At 38.4% G+C, this 22297-nt stretch overlaps 1 protein-coding gene across 3 annotated transcripts in view; it reads left to right on the top strand.

The window, feature by feature from the left end:
• The window catches only part of PSD3 (pleckstrin and Sec7 domain containing 3), a 702408-nt gene that overhangs the window by 52580 nt on the left and 627531 nt on the right, over positions 1–22297 (top strand). For 2 of the 3 annotated variants that reach the window (XM_044379268.3, XM_048226255.2), the window contains exon 3: positions 10584–10632. The gene's annotated coding sequence lies outside the window, so the exon portion shown is untranslated. Of the gene's footprint in view, positions 1–10583; positions 10633–22297 lie in introns of those variants that run through there. The other variant, XM_044379274.3, reaches the window with a different exon arrangement.

Genomic DNA, 22297 nt, shown 5'->3' with positions numbered 1-22297 from the left:
CAGAGCTTGTCTAGCATCATAGTCAAGGCAGAAGTAGCATTTGGGGAAAGCACAAAGCTCTAGTTGTTCTCTGTCCTACAGTGGCACGTAGTGAGGAGAACAATTTGCTTAGTCCTTGGGTGTAGACCTCTCTGCACACTGGTGCTTGCTTGGATGAATTCATCCCTATCTCAGTATGGGCTAGAGGATCCACACTCCTATCTTGACTAAGAGACACTCTAATAAGACCATTGGCTTTTCTTTAAGTACATGTTCCCATTTCTCTGTTTTTATCCACACTGTCCCCTCTATTTGTAAAGGTCTTCCCCACTCAATAATCTTGTCTCAGAACCTTATCCAATCTTGAAAAAATTTGTCAGTTCTGGCCACAGTGGGCCCTTATGCCTGTATGACTGCAGTCCATCCATGTGAAGTCACAATTCCCCTCTTTGGTCCAGGCTTATGTAAACTGTCCACAAAATATAGGTACTTGTGACTTGGGCCCCAAACTACTAACTTTTACATTCGGTCTTTAAATTGAGCTCACCACAGGCAAGGTAAAAAAAATCTGACTAGGGTTATGACAAATAAATGTAAGAACAGAATGGAGAATCAAGAGGCCTCCTCCCCGGTGCCATGGCTGCCACTTAACAGGCTGTGTGACTGAATGAGTCCCTCGGCTTGTCTGTGCCTCTGTTCTTCACCAGTATAACGATGGAGTGGAATTAAAGTAGTAAAGACCTCTTCCAATACTAAAATCAGTGGAGACAGCTTTCTGATGTTCCCACCTCTCCTCTGAACTCTTCCCTCAAGTGGGGTTGTCATCTCCATGCAAGTGAACTTGATTTATGTATTCAGCATGAAGCACCTCTGTGCTCAGGGAAAAGTAATTCCCTCAGCTCTGGAAGTACTCTGCGGTGTGAGTGTGCCTTAAATAATTGAATGAGAGAGATAGGGAAAGAAGAAAGAAAGAAAAGGAAAGAGAAAGTAGTTTACCTACAAAAAAAGTTAAGAAGAAATATTTGTTAACCACTGGAAATCTACAGTGTATTAGGGTTCATTCTATGACATTAAAGCACCATATTAAATTACCTTCACCTTAGTCTTCATTGTACTTTACCTTTGTGCTGATCTATATTGATAACTGAATACATTATGTTAGATTATATATACATATATCTCCTAAATAAATCTCCTAAAGAAATGGAGATGCCACCTCTTGCTCTGTGATCCCTCTGAGTCAGAAATAATCTGTTTCTGCTCAAAACGTTTTATTATGTTTTATATCTCTCGTATCACTCACCACACATTTTGTATTTTGTTTGTGTCTTTTTGTATTTTACCTTCTAGCCTATAAGGTGCTTGACAATAGAAGAGACCAAGTTTTGTATACTAAAGAATAGCCACACTGGGTGTTATACGCAGCTAATGAATCATTGAACTTTGCATCAGAAACCAGGGATGTACTGTATAGTGACTAACATAATATAATAAAAAAAAACATTAAATAAATAAATAAATAAATAAAAAGAATAGCCACGGACTCTAACGCATGGTAGTGTTCAAAATATGTCTTCTCAATGAATAAAACGACAACTGCATTAGTCAGCTTTCATGATGTTAAGCTATGTAAAACAAAAATCAGTAGAATGCAAACCTGTATTTCTCCCTTGAAGGTCATGGACAGTCAGGTAGCTGTGCTTCGGGCTGATGTTTACTTCAGTTCTGCTCCATGCGTCTTTCATCTGGGACTCAAGCTGAAAGAGACACTTTTCTGGACTGCTCACTTCTATTGTTAGATAGTTATAAGAAGATTGGCAGAAAATCTAGAAGCTTCTTCAAGCATCCATTTGGAACTAGCAGGAGTCACTACTTGCCTCACTACTAAGCCAAAGCAAGTCACCCAGCTAAACCCAAATTCATTGGGAAATATACTTCTCCTAGGAGTGAGGTGGAACAGGTTCAGAAGTGAGGGAATACTTACTGAAAAATAATATAATCCACCACAAAGACAATGAAGCATACAGAACAGAAAATAAGCAGATCCATAGGAGACCTTCAGTGTTATGGCAACAGTATCACCAAGCTAAGTAAGTGCACTCAAAAAGCTCTTTCACATTAATTTTCCATCCTTATATACTTTCTAGTTAGGAAGTTGTTGTAAATATGGATATAGCCTGCATAAAAAATATATGTAGATGAAGTAAAATTCAGATCATGAAGGTTTTTCCCCAGAAGACTAAGAATGAATGGCTCTTTTCCATTTCTGACCTGGGTTTAGAGAAAAAAGGGATAGAGCGGTCTTAATCAAATGAAGTTCATTAAAAAATTTTTTTTGTATCTTTTTGAGATTTAATTTTGAATATAATAAAATTCGCCCATTTAGAGTATTCAATTCAATTCAATGCTTTTAATATATTGAAAGATTTTTGCGACCATCATCATAATCTAAATTTAGAACATGTTCCTCCTTGAAAAGAAACAGGTACTCATTAGCTTTATCTGCTTATTACCCATCCCCTAGCCTGAGGCAGCCACTAATCTACTTTCTTTCTCATTAGATTTGCTCACTTTGAACATTTCATAGAAATGGAATCATATAGTATGTTGTCACTTACGACTGCCTTCTTTTACCTAGCATCTGTTTTCAAGGTTTGTGCGTGCTGTATCAGTACTTCATAATGTTTTTATGGCTAAATAATATTCCATTGTGTGGATATACCACGTTTTACATCCACTCATCAGTTAATAGACATTTAGGTTTTCTCACTTTTTGACTATTATAAAAAATATTGTGTATAGGTTTTTGTGTGGATATATGTTTTCATTTCTCTTGGGTACATATGAAGGAGTAGAGTTGGATGGTAATTCTATCAGCCTTTTGAAGAACCGCCAGAATGTTTTCTAAAGCCACAGCACCATTTTATATTTTAATCAGCAATGCATAGGGTTACCAATTTCCCCACATCCTCACCAACATTTGCTCTACCTGTTTTCTTGATTCTACCATCTTAGTGATAGCTCACTGTGGTTTTGATGTGCATTTTCTAAATGACTAATGATGCTCAGCACCTTTTCATGTGCTTATTGGCCATTCATATACCTTTTCTGAAGAAATATCTGCTGAAAGATGTTGCTCATTTTTAATTAAGTTATTTGTTCCTTTACTATGGAATTCTAAGAGTTCTTTGTATATTCTGGTTGTCAGCCCCTCATCCAATAATGATTTGCAAATATTTTCTTCTGTTCTATGGTTGTTTTTTCACTTTCATGATGGTTTCATAGAATGAAGTCTTTTTGCCTTAGCTCTTCAGCTTTATTTCTTTCATGCCAATGCATCTGTACCGTCTTAACTGTAATAAGATGCTAGACTGGGTGCTGAAGACTATGACTTCACGTGCCTTTGTCCCCATATCTTGACTTCTTTGTTCATTTTGTCAGCATAAAGGAAGTTAACCTAGCACTGGCTGAGAACCTCCTTAATCAAACTAGTCCCACTTCCTCTGTTTGTGTACCAGCTACACTTGGATGAGCCCTGAACAACTGGATGAGCCACAGTTCAGTTGTGGCTCGAGTGGAAGCCCCTGGAGCAATGTCTGCTCTCACTTCGGTGGAGCTTCTTTCTGCCCTAACTGAAATTCAAGGTCATCAATGCCTTTCTGCTTAAAGAAGAAGCATCACGGCTAGTTCTCCTCTGGGTCATATCACCATGAGAATTTGTTTTCTGTTGTAATAAGAATTATTTAACTCCTCACATTTAGTCCCAAATAATCTAATTTGGAAAGGCACAGTGTACTTTGCATGGACTTTAAATCAAGTATCTCCCGTGGAATGGTGCAGAGGTGCTCGAGAAAGCTTCATTATTTCCAGTTAATGTCCCATGACCATGCCTGCATGTTCTCAATCCTCTGATCTAAAGCCTAATGGAAAATGCTAAACCCATAAATTTCCAAGCATGAATGTGACTTTCTAAACCTGAAATCCTTGAGAGCTCTTTGTTTCTAATATGCAAGAAGGCTGTGGTGTGCAAAGTCTGCTTTTAGTTTCAGGCAGCCTTTCAATTAGCAAATTGTAAGGTCAAATGTTCTTAAATTCATTAATAAAACTGACTGGAAGCCCAGAGAATTTAGGACAATTTATGGAGATTTCAGAGCTGTCAGATCTGCTGTGGACAAAGTTAGAGATGTCAGTTTCACCACCCTTGCTTCCCAATTTCCTTTTAATACATTGAGACTTATTTTAAAAACATGAAGTCGTATGCAAACAGCCAAACCCTGCGATGGTGACAATACTTATTGTCTTAGGTAGAATTTCCCAGAAGAGGTCCTGAGACAGAAATCGACTCCCAGGAGGTTTATTGGGTGTGCTGTCAGAAACCACTCCCATAAGAAAGTGAGACCTGTGAGCTCACACTCTATTCTCAGCATCTGGGGTGTGCTGAAACTTAACCCTAGTTATAGGCTGAGGTCAATAGGTGAGGTAGGGGTAGGTTCTGATGGGGATACATATCTTGTGGGTAGAAGTCTCAACACTGTCTTCAAGTAAGGGGGGATGCTGCTATTAATAGGGAGGGGTGGCTCACTTCTGTAGGCCCAGAGGGCTTGGGGAGTTAGGAATTTGAAGACTGAAGGGGGAGCTGTAATCAACTCAGATGTTCTTGGCTGGAAGTTTCATCTTTTTTGGTGATTTGTTGTTCTCACAATTAGGTCCTGAACCTGGTAGTCAGCTTTCTCTATCTAGCGTTTGACACCCTCTTTGTATGCTTCAAAGAGGTCCTCTTGCTTCCACATTTGGCTCTCATTTGCCTGTAAATTGCTTTCAGGTTTTCATTATATTTTCCAGAGTGTCAACCTATCTTAGTAATAGCTACTGATGTACATTATAGTTACTATTTTCTCCAAACTTTGGACACATCTTGTGCTTTATACCAGCTGCTGCCTGTCCTTCCACTGGTGTACCATTTCAATTTGCTACTGGTGAAAGTTTTAACAACCAGACCAAGTATTAGTTTCCTACAGCTGTCATAATAAACTGGATGGCTTAAACAACAGAAATTTATTCTCTCATAGTTCTGAGGGCTGGAAGTCTGAAATCAAGGTATCACTAGAGCCATGCTTCTTCTGAAGGCTCTAGGGGAGAATTCTTCCTCCCTCTTTCTGTTTCTGGTGGCTCCTGACATCCCTTGGCTTATGGCTTTATGACTTTACGGTCTGCCTCCATCTTCATGTGCCTTCTTCCCTATTTCTCTCTGTCTGCACATTTCCCCTTTTCTCAGAAGGATGTCAGTCATTGGGATTTGAAACAATCCTAAATCTAAGATAATCGTATTCTGAAATCCTTAACTAATTACATCTTCAAAGACCCTATTTCCTTTTTAAAAATTTGTTTTAATGTTTCAAGTCTTTATTTAAATTCATATTAGTTAACATATAGGCTAGTATTAGCTTCAGGAGTAGAAGTTAGTGATTCATCCTTACATGTAACACTCAGTGCTCATCATAACAAGTGCCTTCCTTAATACCCACCGCCCATGTAGACTACCCCTACCCACCTCCCTCCAACAACCCTCAGTTTGTTCTCTATAGTTACCTGTCTCTCTTATGGTTTGCCTCCCTCTCTTTTTTTCTTCTTTTCCTTATGTTCATCTGTTTTATTTCTTAAATTCCATATGAGTGAAATCATATGGTATTTGTCTTTCTCTGACTGATTTATTTCACTTAACATAATACACTCTAGTTCCATCCATGTCATTGCAAATGGCAAGATTTCATTCTTTTTAATGGCTGAATAATATTCCACTGTGTGTATGTATGTATGTACATACCACATCTTTATCCATTCATTAGTTGATGGACATTTAGTCTCTTTCCATGATTTGGCTATTCTTGATAATGCTGCTATAAACATTGGGCTGCATGTATCCCTTCAAATCAGTATTTTTGTATCCTTTGGATAAATACCTGGTAGTGCAATTGCAGAGTCATAGGGTAGTTCTATTTTTAACTTTTTGAGGAACCTCCATACTGTTTTCCAGCGTGGCTGCACCAGTATGCATTCCCACCAACAGTGTAAGAGGGTTCCCTTTTCTCTTCATCCTCACCAACATCTGTTGTTTCCTGAGTTGTTAATTTTAGCCATTCTGACTGGTATGATGCCACGGCACCGTCCGCAGTGTTTGGGAGAAGGACGAGGCACAGACAGGTTAGCTTGCAAAAGAGAGCGTGGGTGCAGGGGACGACCGCCAGGTGTGCCACCACCATGAGTGCGATCACCCCGAACAGCTGCAACCTCACGTATTTATTGGCAATAAGCAAAGACAATCAAGGGAGTGATCCGTATTACATCCTAGTGAATAGTAGTACATCACGGGGAAGGTCAGGGGCTTAGATGATGTAACGTTCAGCAAGTGGGACCGATTCTTAAACATGTTTCTATGGACCCTGGGGGCTATTGTCAAGAGCAATCAAGTTTCAGCAGTGTTCTGCCCTGAACGAGTTGGGCGTTTCCAACTGTTGGACAAACCGGGAGTTCCTGGCTGCTGGGCAGGCCCAGTGTTCTCGGCCGCTTGGCTCTGACATTTATGCTAAAGACCGCAAGGTCACAAACGTGTTTTCCTATTATATCCTTAGCGTAAGTTCTCGGCCAGGGGCTGCTGCAGTGTGAGGTGGTATCTCGTTGTGGTTTTGATTTGTATTTCCCTGATGATGAGTGATGTCGAGCATCTTTTCACGTGTCTGCTGTCATCTGGATGTTTTCTTTGGAAAAATGTCTGTTCATGTCTTCTGTCCATTTCTTAACTGGATTATTTGTTTTTTTGGGTGTTAAATTTGATAAGTTCTTTATCTATTTTGGATAGTAACCCTTAATCAGATATGTCATTTGCAAACATCTTCTCCCATTCTATAGGCTGTATTTTAGTTTTGTTGATAGTTTCCTTCACTGTGCAGAAGCTTTTTAACTTGGTGAAGTCCCAATAGTTCATTTTTGCTTTTGTTTCCCTTGCCTTCAGAGACATGTCTAGTAAGAAGTTGCTATGGATGATATCAAAGAGGTTGCTACCTGTGCTCTCTTCTAGGATTTTGATGGTTTCCTGTCTCACATTTAGGTCTTTCATCCATTTTGAATATTTTTTTTGTGTATGGTGTCAAAAAGTCAAAGACCCTATTTCCAAATAAGTTCATCTTCCGAGGTTCTGTATGGACCTCGGTGGTGGGTGAGATGGGTGGTGGGGGAGAACACTATTCAATCCACTATAGGTAGCCAGTTTGGCCAGGGACTATTTGTGCTCAATTTACCACTGACGAGGAGCTCCTTACTGCTAGCCAGGTGGCAAGTGATTCATTTCCAAAACCCCATATTACCTTTGTCGTCCCACTCCTGGTACCAACCTCATAGGTTAGGTTCTCAAGGAAACAGACCCTGAGGTGGAGTTCAGCCTGCAGGACGTTAACTAGGGAATGCTTTTGGTACCTCTAGAAGGGAAGAGGAAGGCAAGCTGCATTAGCCTCAACCAGCCCCACAGGTAGCTTTGGAGCTCACTAAAATCACCTGTCAGAGTCATCCTGGGTTGGGCCAAAATGGCTAGATGTTTATATACCCACCTCTGTTAGTCACTGGATATGAGCAACTCTGGAAAATGCTTGACCTTGAAAGAGGTGGCGCTTTGTAGCTTTCATAACTATAGCCAAATTGCTCCTCCATATGTTTGAACCAATTTACTTTTTCATTGGCAACATGTGAATCTCAGTTATATCACATTCTTGTGAAATTTGATATCAGACTTTAAATTTTTGCCACTCTGATGGATGTGATCCAGTTTGTTAGTTTAATTTACATTTTGTTTATTACTAGTAAATTTGAGCTCATCTCCTAAGCTTATTAACCACTTAGATTCCCTTTTCTGTGACTTGCCTTTTATATTCTCTACCTATTTTTCTACTGTATTGCTTATATTTTTCATTTCTGTTTTTTTATTGATATGTTAGTCACCATACAGTACATCCTTAGTTTTGATGTAGAGTTCCATGATTCATTGTTCGCATGTAACACCCAGGGCTCCATGAAACACGTGCCCTCCTTAATACCCTTCACTGAGCTAACCCATCCCCCACCGCAAACCTTCAGTTTGTATCCCAGAGTCCATAGTCTCTCATGTTTCATCTCCCCCTCTGTTTACCACCCCTTCATTTTTCCCTTCCTTCTCCTAATGATCTCCCTGCTGTTCTTTATGTTCCACAAATGAGTGAAACCATATGATAATTTCTTTCTGTTTTACTTATTTCACTTAGCATAATCTCCTCCAGTCCCATCCATGTTGATGCAAATGTTGGGTAATCGTTCTTTCTGATGGCTGAGTAATATTCCATTGTATATATGGACCACATCTTCTTTATCCATTCATCTGTTGAAGGACATCTCGGCTTCTTCCACAGTTTGGCTATTGTGGACAATGTTGCTATGAACATTGGGGTCCATATGGCCCTTCTTTTCAATACATCTGTATCTTTGGCTTATATTTTTCTTATTGGTTTATAAGTGTTTTCATGTTCTGGATCCCAACTCTTTTGTATTCTATAGATTGCAGACATTTTCTCCCAGTCTGTCCTTTGTCTTTTATAGTGTTTTTGTTATACAAGAGTTTTACATTTTAATATACTCAGAAGTGTTTATTGTTACCTCTGTTGATTGTATTTTTCTCTTTTCCCGAACCTGTTATAAAAGGTATTTTCATAAATTTTACTCTAAGATCAAAAGTTTTACTTTTACATTTGTCTTTAATATACTTGAAACATATTTTTGTGTATGAGATAAAGTTTCTACATGAATAACCAATTTTCATAAAGATAATAAGCAAAACATGTTTGAAGAGTATACATAATTTTTGACTCAGGAATTACATGATTAAGATTTATCCCAAAGAAAGGAACAGAGATGTGTGCAAAGATTTACTAGGATGATGACCACATCATTGTTTACTATATGGAAGAATTGCAGACAGTCCAAATATTTAACAGTGGGAGAATGAGTGAAATGAATTTGATTACAGTTATATAATGTTATATAGCTATAAAAATAACATATTTGAAAAAAATTAAATGACATTGAAATAAATGAATTGTAGGGTCTCATGTGGAAAAGACCAGTTAAGACAGTGTATATGTATGGAATGAATAAATCATGGGGATGGAAGGTACAGCATAGGGAATATTGTCAATGATACCGTAATAGCATTGTATGGTGACAGAGGGTAGCTACACTTGTGGTGAGCATAGAATAAAATATAGACTTGTCAAATCACTATTCTGTACACCTGAAACTAATTTAACATTGTGCCAACTATACCTTAATAAAAAATCCGGTGTATATGATCTAATATTATTTTGAAAAGAAAATGTAAATACACACAAAATAAGCCGAAAAGTTATTTATCGAACTATTAATGGTTATTGTCTCTGGGTCATGAAATTATGGATGGATGACTTTATTTTATTTACTTCTTTTTTCATGTCTATTTTTCTACATTTAATATGATTTACATTTTAACAAAAAATTGGAAATTATTTTAAAATAGTCATTCCAAGGATTAAGGTTAACAGAGCATTCCTATGTGATTAATGAAGAATAAGTAGTCTTTGTTGCCTGATACAGTGGTTAGAACGATAGAAAACCCAGAATCTTAATGACAGGACTGAAGTCAAACATCCTGCCCCATTGTCTTCCATATTTGTATGACCACATATCCTGACTCGGGGTTCAGAAAATGTGATTACATTACACCCTAGGTTATGGGTGCAGAGGCTTGCTCAAACCATATAGACTTTCAAGGTGATATCATAATCACTTTTAATCCAGATTTATTTTTACACAAGTAGAAATCAAAATTGTGGTTCAACAACTAAAATTTCATGAGGCAAATGTAGGTATTCTGACAGTTATAGAAGATATTTTCCTTTCTGAGAAGAAGCAGGAAGTTTCTTATCACATAGAGGATGTCATATATGATTTGAAGACACTTTCTCCTGAAATTATGCAAGAAGTAGGAACTCAGGAATTTCTCCCAACACAAATAAACCAGGTTTTCTCAAAAGCCAGATAAAACCTGATGTTTGGTTATATCTTTCTTAGAGATGCTTTACTTTTTTTTCATTACCCCAGCAAGACATATGTACAGGATGCTTTGTGGGAAAAAAATCCTGAAAAATTAGATAGAACTTTAATTTTTTTTATATTTTGAAAAATTTAAAAATCATTAAAAGTAGTAAGATTAATTTAATAGATACATTGTACCCAGAGCTGTGCTCGTCAATGTTAACAACTGACTCTCTAGCAGGAAAAAAACCTCTGATTTGTAACATTTGTTGATTTCTGTGATGTAAATACTTCCATAGTGGCCAGTTTCAGGCTCTCGTGGTGGCATCATTGAAGGGGAAGTTGGGGAGAGATGCACAAAATTCACTCTTCCTGGTGTGATCCAGATCCAGCACAACACTGACTGTACCCAATAGCCATAATTAACAAACATTAACAATTTTTGCATGACATTTTTCACAAAAGGAAGAAAACATTAGGAACAATGTTGAAGTCTTCCTTGTTTCTCTCCACAGATCCATCTCCTTATCTTCCTTCCCCAGAGACAACACTATCAAGAATCTGGTATGTATTCTTCCAGACTGAATTTTCATACTTTTATTACAATATAGATGCAGTCAAAACAATAGTTACGCTTTGCATATTTTGAATTTTACCCAATGTTATCATGTTGTTCATATTCTTCAGTTTCCTTTTCTCTCACATTATGTTTATGAAGTTTATTCATATTGACTCATGTAGATGTGGATCATTCCTTTTAACTGCTGATTGTGCTCAATTATATGAAAATATCACGACTTATTTATCTATCCTCTTACTAATGGACTTTTAAGTTGTTTCCAATTTTTGCTAATACAAGTGATGCTGTAACCACTCTAGATATGTCTCAGTATGTGAAGTTACAATGCCTATAAATGAAACAAATGAGTTTTAGAGGGTGGTTATTTTCTACTTTAGTAATATTGACAAATTGTTCCCTAGGTGGTTGTATCAATTTATACTTCTGGTAGAGGTATATGAAAATTTCTCATTTTCATATTGCCAATTTTTAATATCACAGGACTTTTTAAGTATCACCAAAACCTTAGGGTATGAAATGGTATCTTGTTTTACCTTGCATTTCATAGACTATGGGTTGGGTTGAACATTGTATTAGTTAGCATAAAGGCTAAGCTGCTGTAACAAATAGCCTCCCCCCCACACACACAGTATGGTAGTTTAAAAAAGAAAGACATTTCTTTCTTGCATAGCAATCTTACATTGGGTAGTCCAGACTGGTAAGGTGGCTTGGCTCTACACAGTTATTCAGGGATCTTTCCATTTGTTATACTGCCATCCCTTAGGCCATCATCCTTGTCTTCATGGTTAGTTAGGCTGTTACCATATACCAACTTTTGGGGAAAGAGGTGAGAATTTTTGGGAAAGCAATTTTCTCATAGGCATGTAAGGCAGAAGCTGCATACGTCCCTTCCACTCACGTTCCATTAGCACTACTTAGCTTTATAGATGCATCCTAAGGAGGATGCTGGGAAATGTAGTCCTTGGCTGGACAACCATGTGTCCTGTGGGAAGGGAAGAGGGTGGGGACTAGTATTCCTTCTCAAGCAGGTGTTTATTGACCTTTTGGGCTTGACCTTCTACGACTCAGCTGGCAATATGTTTTGTCCGTGTTTGTTCTGTTTGCTTTTTCTTATCTATTTATAGGAATTCTTTATATGTTCTAGTTTGCTTATTTACAATAAATTTGATCACTTAAAATGTACCAGTATACATATATCAATAAAGATATCTTAAATATTCCATTGTACATTTAAAGGAGTTATTTAAACAAGTCATGTCACATTCTTTTGATAAATTAAGATTTCCTTTATAAAGTGAATAATTCCCACCCATTCCGATTTTCTCTTTTCTGGAAATATGGAATCTCACCTGCTTAGTTTATTTAAAATGAAATAGACCTATATACTCCATTGACTTCTTAAAAATCTAAGTTTTATGGCAAGTTTTTAGGCTAATATAAGTTTCTCAAAATTAACACTTAGCAAAATGTCGCTTCTTAAATTCAATTGAACCTACTGAACCTATATGGGAACCTGACAACATGTATAATGTTGTGGTAATTTTCTTAACCACACTGAGATTCAATTATCTCAATTCAGTTAAGGATGATATTATTTGCTCTACCTGCAATATGAGTTGTTATAAGGACCAAGGAAGATTATGTACAGAAACACTCTATAGAATCCAAACTTTATTTAATTGTTAAGAATTAGAATTACAAATAGGACTTAAGTAGCATGCATTAGATTTTATTTGAAGTCTGATAAATCTTGTTTCCAGTTCCACTGACATACTCTATATATTATCTACACACATAATGTATACTCCATATCGGGGCCTAACTTTTGACAGTCACTACCATCTCTGGGTGTGCGTGTAGGTGTAGGTTGGAATAACAGCCATGTGGCTGAGCACATCCATGTGAGATAAGACTCTCGTGAGAATTGCTTTTATTCAGAGCTGCTCCTTTCCTAATGGCAACTTAGGAGACGCTTTCCAGATTGTTTTCAAGCTGTTCTCAGCTAAATCTCATCATTTCTAGTTGTGCCTTGGAGTTTCTTTCTATCACTGATTCGGGCCAACCCAGCTTGTCATTTATCACTGTCTTCACTGTCTCAGTTTCCTGGAATTTTGTGTCCAGCCTGTCACACACAATTAAAGCCCATTTCAGTTAGGTGGGCAGCACATAAATGGTGTATCCCTATCTTAGCCTGATCCATCAGCTCCTCTTCCCAGTATCTCTGTGCCACGACAACTCTGCATGGCAGTCCTCAGGTGTGGCCAAGGAAAAAGAGGGCTGGTGGGGGCAGAGAAGGAAAGAAACAAGAATGTTCTGGAATGTAATTTTTGCTTTATTAATGATAAACAGATTTTAAAAAGTTGGAAAGAATTATATCAATGTGTTGAAGGAGTATATAGTAGAAGTCTCATTATTTTATTGATAGACTTGAATTTTGTTTTAAAAATTAGAACAACAGTGTTCTTGTGACAAAATGCAGGACAATTATTTTATGCTGTGTGGCTTACACCTGCAGATGTTAGGTATACCCAGTGGGAAATAAAATGAGAACTGAGGTGATTATGTGGTGACCAAGGTGGGGAAATTAGCAGAGTGAAGGTCTCTGTCCTCCCTCCTATCCAAAATGGGGCTAACATTCATCCACTTGTTAAGCATTTATTGAGGGACTCCTATATATTAAGTGATATCTTAGGTGCTGGGAAACAGCAGAGGAGGAAAAAGGTGAGGTCCTGCACTCATGAAGCTTGAATGGTAGGGCATGAAGGAGGTTAAAGGGCAAGGCTTAGACAAAGAGGCACATGATAATGAAAATAAATAAATAAATACAAGCATATCAGTTAGTGGCAAATGCTATGTAAAGATTTTTAAAAGTGATGTGAGAGATTGGGGTCATCAAGAAAGATCTTTCTGAAAATGTAACGTGTAAGCTGAGATCTGAATGATAAGGAGCAAATCATGTAAAATCATATGGTAGGAACACATAGCTGGAAGGTTCAGCTAATGCAAAAGACCAAAAGTAGGACCAAGTTTAACAAGTCCCAGTGGGACAAAGGAGAAGGCATGTAGTGAGATGGTGAAGGCAGGTGGCAAGGAGGTGTGTGAGGATAGGTAGGTTAGATCATGCAGAGCTCTGCCAGGCAAGGCCTGCATCACAAGTCCGGGGGTTTAGTCCAGAATGAGGTCCATTTTGGGGAGCTTCTGGGACAATGAGGAAGCCAGGGTTCTCAGAATCAGGTAACTGCGAGGTCTAGGAAGTTCATCTGAGTTGGTTCAAGCGCAGTCTTTAGGGGTAAATGGGCAGCCATTGGGAAGATGGAAGCCATTACAGAAACAGTATCCTGTCCTGAAGGAATATTCTAGTATTGGGAGAGTTGGTGATGGTCTTAGCTGATGGAAATGAAACACCAGAACAAGGTAGGACGGAAAGACATCCTCTAAGTAAAGATTTAGTAGGGCTATAGTGGCTTTTAACTCATGCAAGCATCCCATAAGCACCAGTTCAGCCCCTTGTACCCCATATACAGACATAGGGAAGCAAACAAGCTATGAAACCCACTCACTTGTGTGTGGGAGCTCCAAATGTACCGCAAGGTCTGCCTTTGTTGGCTAACAGCCTCACCAGGTCCAAGCCTAAAGCTGGCAGATCCTTTTGGCACAGAAGGGAACGTGTACCTAAACAGTACTACAGCAGACTGGGAACGACAACCAAGAGGGGAAGAATTTTGCTTTTAAAAATTCAGGATCAAACCCAAGGTTCTGCTTCTTTGAGTTTGGGCACCACTCAAGACAACCAAGCCTTTCAAGTTTTTTGACATTGTAAGGCAACCATCTGGTAAAGGAACAAAGTTAAAAGTTTGTTGTGAATGACTTGATTATGCATCCCGCAGGCAGATATGCCCTGAATTAGGTCAGGCACAAAGTGAGGCTTTATGTGTCAAGAAATATCTCAGGATAGCAGAAAGTGTCCCTGCTTCAAAGGTAGCACCGTGTCTAACAACATTTTCCTTAATTTTTGTAGCCAGGAAAATCTCCCGATAGACTGAAACCTCATACTCTTCTTACTAGACCATCCAGTCTTGCAAGTAAACAGGTCCCTAAACTTTTTATTTATTGCAGTAGAATTAGGCCATAATTATGAGGAACTGAAATGAGGCATATTTCATAAAGATAATATATAGTATTAAATTAAAATGTGCGTGCCTGTTTGCTCAGTGGAAACCGAAGATAGACAGTACACCTGACTATGTACATCACATGAGGATCTTTCTATAAAAAGTTAACAACAAAACAATTTTTTTTTTAGTTAGAAGCTTTTCTTTCTTGGTGCCTGATTGTTCTAGGCACTGTGCTGAGCACATTTTATATGATTTCAGGTCACTTCTATTATGCTATTATTTCTAACTAAAAGCAATGTACTCAAGGAATCCCAGGGTTTGGAGGGTCTTCTGTTCTGACTTAAACCATTTGACCTACATCACCTTTTCCATTAATGTAATCTTTACCTTACAGGACTTGGGTAATCACTTATTTGTACTTCTCTCTCTCTCTGTTTTTTTTTTTTTTTAAGATTTTATTTATTTATTTGATGCGACAGGGAGAGAGCACAAGCAGGGGGAGGAGGCAGAAGGAGAGGGAGAAGCAGACTCCCCGCTGAGCAAGGATCTCGATGTGGGGCTCAATCCCAGGACCCTGGGATCATGGCCTGAGCCGAAGGTAGACACTTAACCAACTGAGCCACCCAGATGCCCCTGTACTTCTCTCTTTTTGAGGGGAGGATGAGGGTAACAACAAAGTAACTAAACTAAGTGCTTGGATCATAGATATTAGAGATAGAAGGACCTTAAGAGGCCTGAGCTAGACTTCTGCCTTCAGATAATTATGCACAGGAGGGCAGGAGCGGTTAAATCACCTTCTCAATGCCACGCAGCTAAAAAATGGCAGAATGAAAACCATAGTCCAGATCTTCTATTAAGATCCTGTCACGTGGGCGCCTGGATGGCTCAGTTGGTTAAGCGTCTGCCTTCGGCTCAGGTCATGATCCCAGGGTTCTGGGATCAAGTCCCAAGACAGGCTCCCTGCTCAGGGGAGAGCCTGCTTCTCTCTCTCTCCCTCTCCCCCTCCCCTCCCACTTGTGCACGCTCGCGCGCGCGCGCACTCTCTCTCTCTCTCTCCTGCTTTCTCTCTTTCTATCTCAAATAAATAAATAGAATCTTAAAAAAAGAAAAGATCCTGTCACCTATTAAGATCTCCCTCTCCTAAACTGAGTTTTGCTGTGAAAGCAAGAGTTAATGTGTGTTGAGATAGGGCACATTTGTGACATTGGTTCTCCTTGACAAGTTGCACTTTCAAAACATAGAATGAAGAGGTGAGGGTAGAATAAAAAATGGTTACTGCAAATGGTATATTGTACTTCCAACTGGCCAATTTGGAAGAATTTAGGAAAGGCAAAAAACTAAAATCTGTAGCTCAGGATAAGCACTACCCCAAGGAACGAGATCAGAGCCTTATCCCAGCCCACGCTATCACAACATTCTACTCAGATGATGAAACAAACATGCCTCCCTCCTGCCCACCTCCTCTACTCAAGCATGTCTGTTCCATTCCATCCCTCCCATCTGCTGATGTCCCAAACCTCAGGACAGCCTGAGGATGCAGTACAGGATTTAAAAGGGAAGGCGCGAAGAGGAATTTTCTGACAATCTCAAGTGATTTTTTAAAATGCAGGAAGAGTAATTAGCATAAAGAAGGCTCATTTTAGTGTGTGTGTGTGTGTGTGTGTGTGTGTGTGTTGGGGAGGGAGCACTCTTCCTGATGACTGTGCCTGAATGCTGGTCTTTCCTGACCTACTAATGAGATTCCCTCCATGGCAGAGGAATCACCTCTCACTCCATGAAAAGAGCCAGTCCCAGAAAATCTCTGGGAAGACAGAAAGATCTAAACAAACATAGACCAGACGTTGATTTAATGCAGATGCTGACACTACCAGGAAAATGAGAAGAAAAGGGAATATTTGGGGGAGAAGGAGCAGCATCTCTTGAAAGAGGGGGGAAAGCAAAGTAATACATTAAAAGACCAAGAATTGGCAGCAAGAAAATTATCTTGTGACATTCATAACCATGTCAACCAGAACATGTCAAGAAGTGACTCTGAAAGTAATAGAGAAAACGTGGAGCTTTAGCAGAGGATAAAGAACCCAATCAAAGCATGAAGCTTGCTCACATCCAATCTGTGAAACTATCATCTCCCTAATAAAGAGGAATAGAGGCTCAAACTGCACTCACCCTAGCATGATTTATTTGCAGATAAATTATGTATCTATAATTAAGCCCATAGGTTTAACTGAAATGTTTAGCTACAATATTATACATACATGTTGTTGAATTATACTTAAGTGCCATTATTAATTTTAAATTATATTTAAAGTGCCATTAGGGAACTAGGTACCGGGGGGTGTGGTGGGGAAAAGAGGAGTAGAGGATGGAGAACTCAAGAGTAAGCTATATTTTGCATAACAAAAGACCATCCTAGATTGGGGCTCTCTCTACCTTTACCTTTTTGCTGGAAAGGGGCTATGTTGGAGTTAATGGCCCCACAAGGAAGTTCCATCAGCAGATTTGAGGGTGTGCTGGTAGACTGAGTCAGTGAGTGAGTCAATTCCTGCTCCACCCAGGAGCAAAATGACAATAGCGTCTTTCAGGGCTAGGTGTGAGTCATGTTTGAGCACCAACCTCTGCAATGCAACACCATGACATCACCTCTACAGCCTACTATTTGGCCTACAGAACAGCTGTGGAAGCAGTGATTGAATCTGAATCAAATTCAACTCTATTAAGTAACCTTTATAAGGTCAACATCTGCTACTTGATTTTTGGCCAGCAGCAATCTAGAAAATGAGTGTAGATGACTTGGTTAATGAGGCTTCAATAATAGAAATCTGGGTCCTGATTAAATTTTGTACAGCATGTCTTTGTGGATGCTAGTGTATCTTGCAGGGTTTCTCAGAGTTGTCAATTATATATAAAAAAGTATAACAGCAAATGCTCTTTTAAAAAGCATCCTATAGATAATAAGCATTAAGTATGAATATGAATAACTGGGTATATATATGCATATAACTTTATATACATTTATATACATATACATATTATAAGTACTTAATGCTATTGTATCTGTATATATATGTATACATAGACATGTGTGTGTGTGTGTATACCCAAAGTTGTTCACTGTAGCATTCTTTATTGCAGCAATAAATTCAACAATAAATGGCCAAGACCAAGATATTTTTAATTAGATTATGGCCCATATATACAGCAGGATGTTATAGAGCTGTTGACAGAAAAAAGTGTATTAGTACATATGATATTATTACAAGTTATGAAAGAAAGCTATGTGATAGAAAAAATTATGCAGTATGATCCCATTTATGTAAAAAAAGGAGATATATAAATATAAACGTGTATTATGGCTTAGACAGTCTCTGAAAATGGGGGAAAATAGCTATTAACTGGCTTAGGCTCTGGAAAGGGATTTGTGGGCAGATGAATGTAGAGAGGTGTGAGGGAGAATTTATTTGTTAAAAGGAGTTTTTTTCTTAATGTATCTTCTAAAATATAACAAACATTTAAGAAAGGCACAATAATCTCATCCAATATTTGGAAGCCAAACTGTCATTACTAAGATACTGGCTGCTGAATATATACTGTAAAAATGGTTCCAAGTTTCCATGCATAAGGATTCAAGTACCCCCAAAGCAATTTCACATTAATGTTTTTATTCTGCCATGCTTTCTCTTTAGCACCATTTTCAAGAATTGGGGCATTCTCTTTCTAGGTATTTTCTTTCTCAATTATTCAATCATTGATCTAATAACAAAAGGAAGCTATTAGAGATACTGTGTGCCAGATATTACTTATACTTGATAAATTGCATGCCCGAGGGAATATGAAAAGAAGCACATCAACAAAAATAGAATATAGTTCACATTGATTAAAACAATATGTGCCAAACAGTTCTTTTTGTGGGAGAGGAAAAACAGCAGCATATATTAAGAAATCTAACAAGTGAACATAGGAGACTATGGCCCGCATAGGTTTCAGTGATTCAGTGGACTTTTCTTGATTGTTTAGTTTGCATTGTGCACGATGCTGAGAATGAGTAGCCGGGCACCGTGGTGAAAGGAACAGGTAAGCTAAAACTGTAATTACAGTGCAGTGGAATAAGTGGTAAAGTAGAGGTCGAGAGGAAAATACATTTAAGCAAATGCAAAATAGCATATAAACATGAAAGAATGAGGTACTGAAGGAAAGGCGAGAACACTGCTATTCTTGGGTATGAAGGATACATATCCCAAACTGTCTATTCAACACATCCACTTGGATATCTAATAAGCATCTCAAACTTAATACACCCCAAATTGAGCATCTTATTCCTCCACTCTCCTATGGTCTCCAACTTCTCCTATGGTCTTCCTCTTCTTAGTTTATGGCAACAGCATCCTTCAGCTGCTCAGCCAAATGCCTAGGAGTCACTATTGAATCCTCTCCATGCTCCATCTACAAAGTGTCAGCATATCTTTCTGGGTCCCCTGAAAGGATCCAGAACCTGATCACAACTCACCAGCTCTATTGCTTCCATCCTGTCCCAAGCCACCATCATCTCTGGCAGCCTTGCTCCACTTCAACCTATCTACATAGCAAACGAAGCGATCTGTTTATACAGTAAGACAGATCAGGTACTTGTCCAGCCCAAACCCCACCTTGACCCTCATCTCACCCTGAGTAAAAAGCTGAAGTCCTTACTGTGATTGATCAAGGTCCTGAATAATCTGACACTTCCCCATCTCCTCATTCTGCTTACCTCCCCTCTACTTCCTCTTGTTGCCCTCTCCTCACCACCCACAGGAGTCGAGCACTTCCCCCAGCCACCCCCAGGCGTGCCTCCAGCTTTTATTCAATGACCCTTCTCAGTAAGTCTTTCTAATCCTCCTACATAAATTGCAATCTCTATTCTCATACTCCATCTTCTTTTTAATTTTTCATATCACACGGAACTATCAAACACATTTTATATTCCATGTATTTATTTTGTTTATTATCTGCCATCTAAAACCCATCCCCGAATATAAGCTCCAGAATGATAAAGATTTTCTTCTGTTTTTCTCACTATTACATCCTCAGAACCTAGAATAAGATTCAGAATATTATAGACATTCAATAAATATTTGTAAAATTCATGAATGAATGAGTGGGGTGAATGAGGTATGAAATGATCCAAAGTTGAGATTGAAGGGATATACAAGGGCCCAGCTGTTAAAGGTGCCACGGTAAGAACTTTGAAACTCATCAAACAATAGAAAACCGCAGGAACAAGAGAGGTGGTGATACCATTTGTGTGTGTGTGTGTGTGTGTGTGTGTGTGTGTGTGTGTGATATATAAATACATATACGGTATAAAGAATGCAATAGGTAGGGAAAGACAGGAAAAAAATGGACAAATGTTTTGAATAGACACTTCTCCAAAAATATATCCAAATGTCCAACAAGCACATTAAAAGACGCTCAACATCATCAGTCACTAGGGAAATGCAAATCAAAACCACAATGAAGTATCACCTCAGTAGGATGACTATAATAAAAAAGAGAGGTAATGACAGGTGTTGATGAGGCTGTGGAGAAATTGGAACTCTCGTACGTCTCTGCTGGGATTATCAAATAGTGCATCTACTGTAGAAAACAGTTTTTCATATGTTCAAAAAGTGAAATGTATAGTTACCATATGACTCAGTGATTGTGGCTTGATAGTTCATTTCTTCTTGTCACTGAATAATATTTCATTGTATGGGTGTCCTAAAATTTGCTCGTTTACCTATTAAAGAACATCTTTGTTGCCTCCAAGTTTTGGCAATTACGCATAACGATTCTATAAACATTCATGTGCAGGTTTTTGTATGGGCATAAGTTCGCAGCTCATTTGGGTGATATCAAAGAGCGTGATGGCTGGATCATCGGGCAGACTATGTTCAGCTGTGTAAGAAGCTGCCAAACTGTCTTCTGAAGTGGTTGTACCAGTTTGCCTTCTCACCAGCAGTTAATGAGTGCTCCTCCTGCTCCCTATCTTCAACAGCATTCGGTGTCAGCAGTGTTTTGGATTCCAACCATTCTAATAACTGTAGAGTTTGTTTTAATTTGCAATTTCCTGGGGCGCCTGGGCAGCTCAGTCGGTTGGGCGTCTGCCTTTGGCTCAGGTCATGATCCCAGGGTCCTGGAAACCAGCCCCGCCTCAGGCTCCCTGCTCAGTGGAGAGCCTGCTTCTCCTTTTCTCTTTGCCGTTCCCCCTGCTTGTGCTCTCTCTCTCACATAAGTAAATAAAATCGTTAAGAAAAATAATTTGCAATTTCCTGATGAAAGCATTGGTGAAAAATGTTGAATATTTTGGACGCTTATTTGCCATCTTTATATTTATATTATAGTATTATATAATGTTTCCAGTGTCTCCAATCTAAGTATGAATTGCTTATTTTTAGTCTTCCCACATTTCTATCTTTAGATCCAGATCATATTGGGGAAAGTGAATTTAAGAAATTTAAGGACAGACTGTATCTAGTAAGCCCACTATCTGGTACAGGAAATCACTCATGTAATATGTAAATTTGACTCCTAGCATGAGACCGATTATAAAGCCCAGAAGTCAGTCAGTTTGCATTTCCTCCTGGAAGATACCACTACTGGTTTTACTACCTTCCTTTCAGGTCGTATATTCTAACTTAATTTAACGGCATTTAAATATGCCCAAACACCCAGTCTAGAAACTCAGAGCTATCTTTGGGTCTTCCCTCTGCTTCAACTCGCACATTAATATAGCTACTATAGCTCATGAATTCTACTTTAAAATGTTTCTGGAATCGGTGTCATTTTCTTCATCCTCAATGACAAATATCATTGTGATAACTTTTACACTTTTTTTTTCCTGCTATAAAGGCCTGATGTGGCAGCAGGAAGCTCCCTATTGTGACCAGAGAGCTAAGATCCCACTTCTGCTTCACCAGAGTACCTTCACTTTTTGTCTGTTTTATATACTGGATTCCACATAGATTTAATTTTTTTCAAAAGGGTCTTCCAAGCACAAGCAACCAAAAAAAATTTTTGATAAATTGAACCTTATCAAAATTAAAACCTTATGTGGATCAAAAGATACAACCAAGGAATGAACACAACAGGAGAAAATATTTGCAAATTACGTATCTGATAAAAGTCTCATAACCAGAATATATAAAGAACTCTTCAACTCAATAAAAATAAGACAAATATTCCAATTTTTAAAAGGACTCAGCAGTTCCACTCCCAGGTATATATCCAAGAGAATTAAAAACATATGTTCACAGAAAAACTTGTACATAAATTTTCATAGCAGCAATATTTCAAAATATCTCAAAGTAGAAACAACCCACATGTCCATCAACTGATAAAGGGATAAACAAAATATGGCATAGCCGTACAACGGAATGTTAGTCAGCTGTGTAAAGGAATGAAGTTCTAATTCATGCTACAACATGGATGAACCTTGAAAACATTATACTAAGTGAAAAAACCAGACACAAAAGCCCACATGTGGTATGATTCCATTTATATGAAATATCCAAAGTGGACA

This window comes from Ursus arctos, unplaced genomic scaffold, assembly GCF_023065955.2.
Source record: "Ursus arctos isolate Adak ecotype North America unplaced genomic scaffold, UrsArc2.0 scaffold_27, whole genome shotgun sequence".
In the NCBI taxonomy this organism is placed as follows: Eukaryota; Metazoa; Chordata; class Mammalia; order Carnivora; family Ursidae; genus Ursus; species Ursus arctos.
Note: the sequence above shows the minus strand (reverse complement) of the source record. Positions and strands in the feature narration are given on the sequence as shown.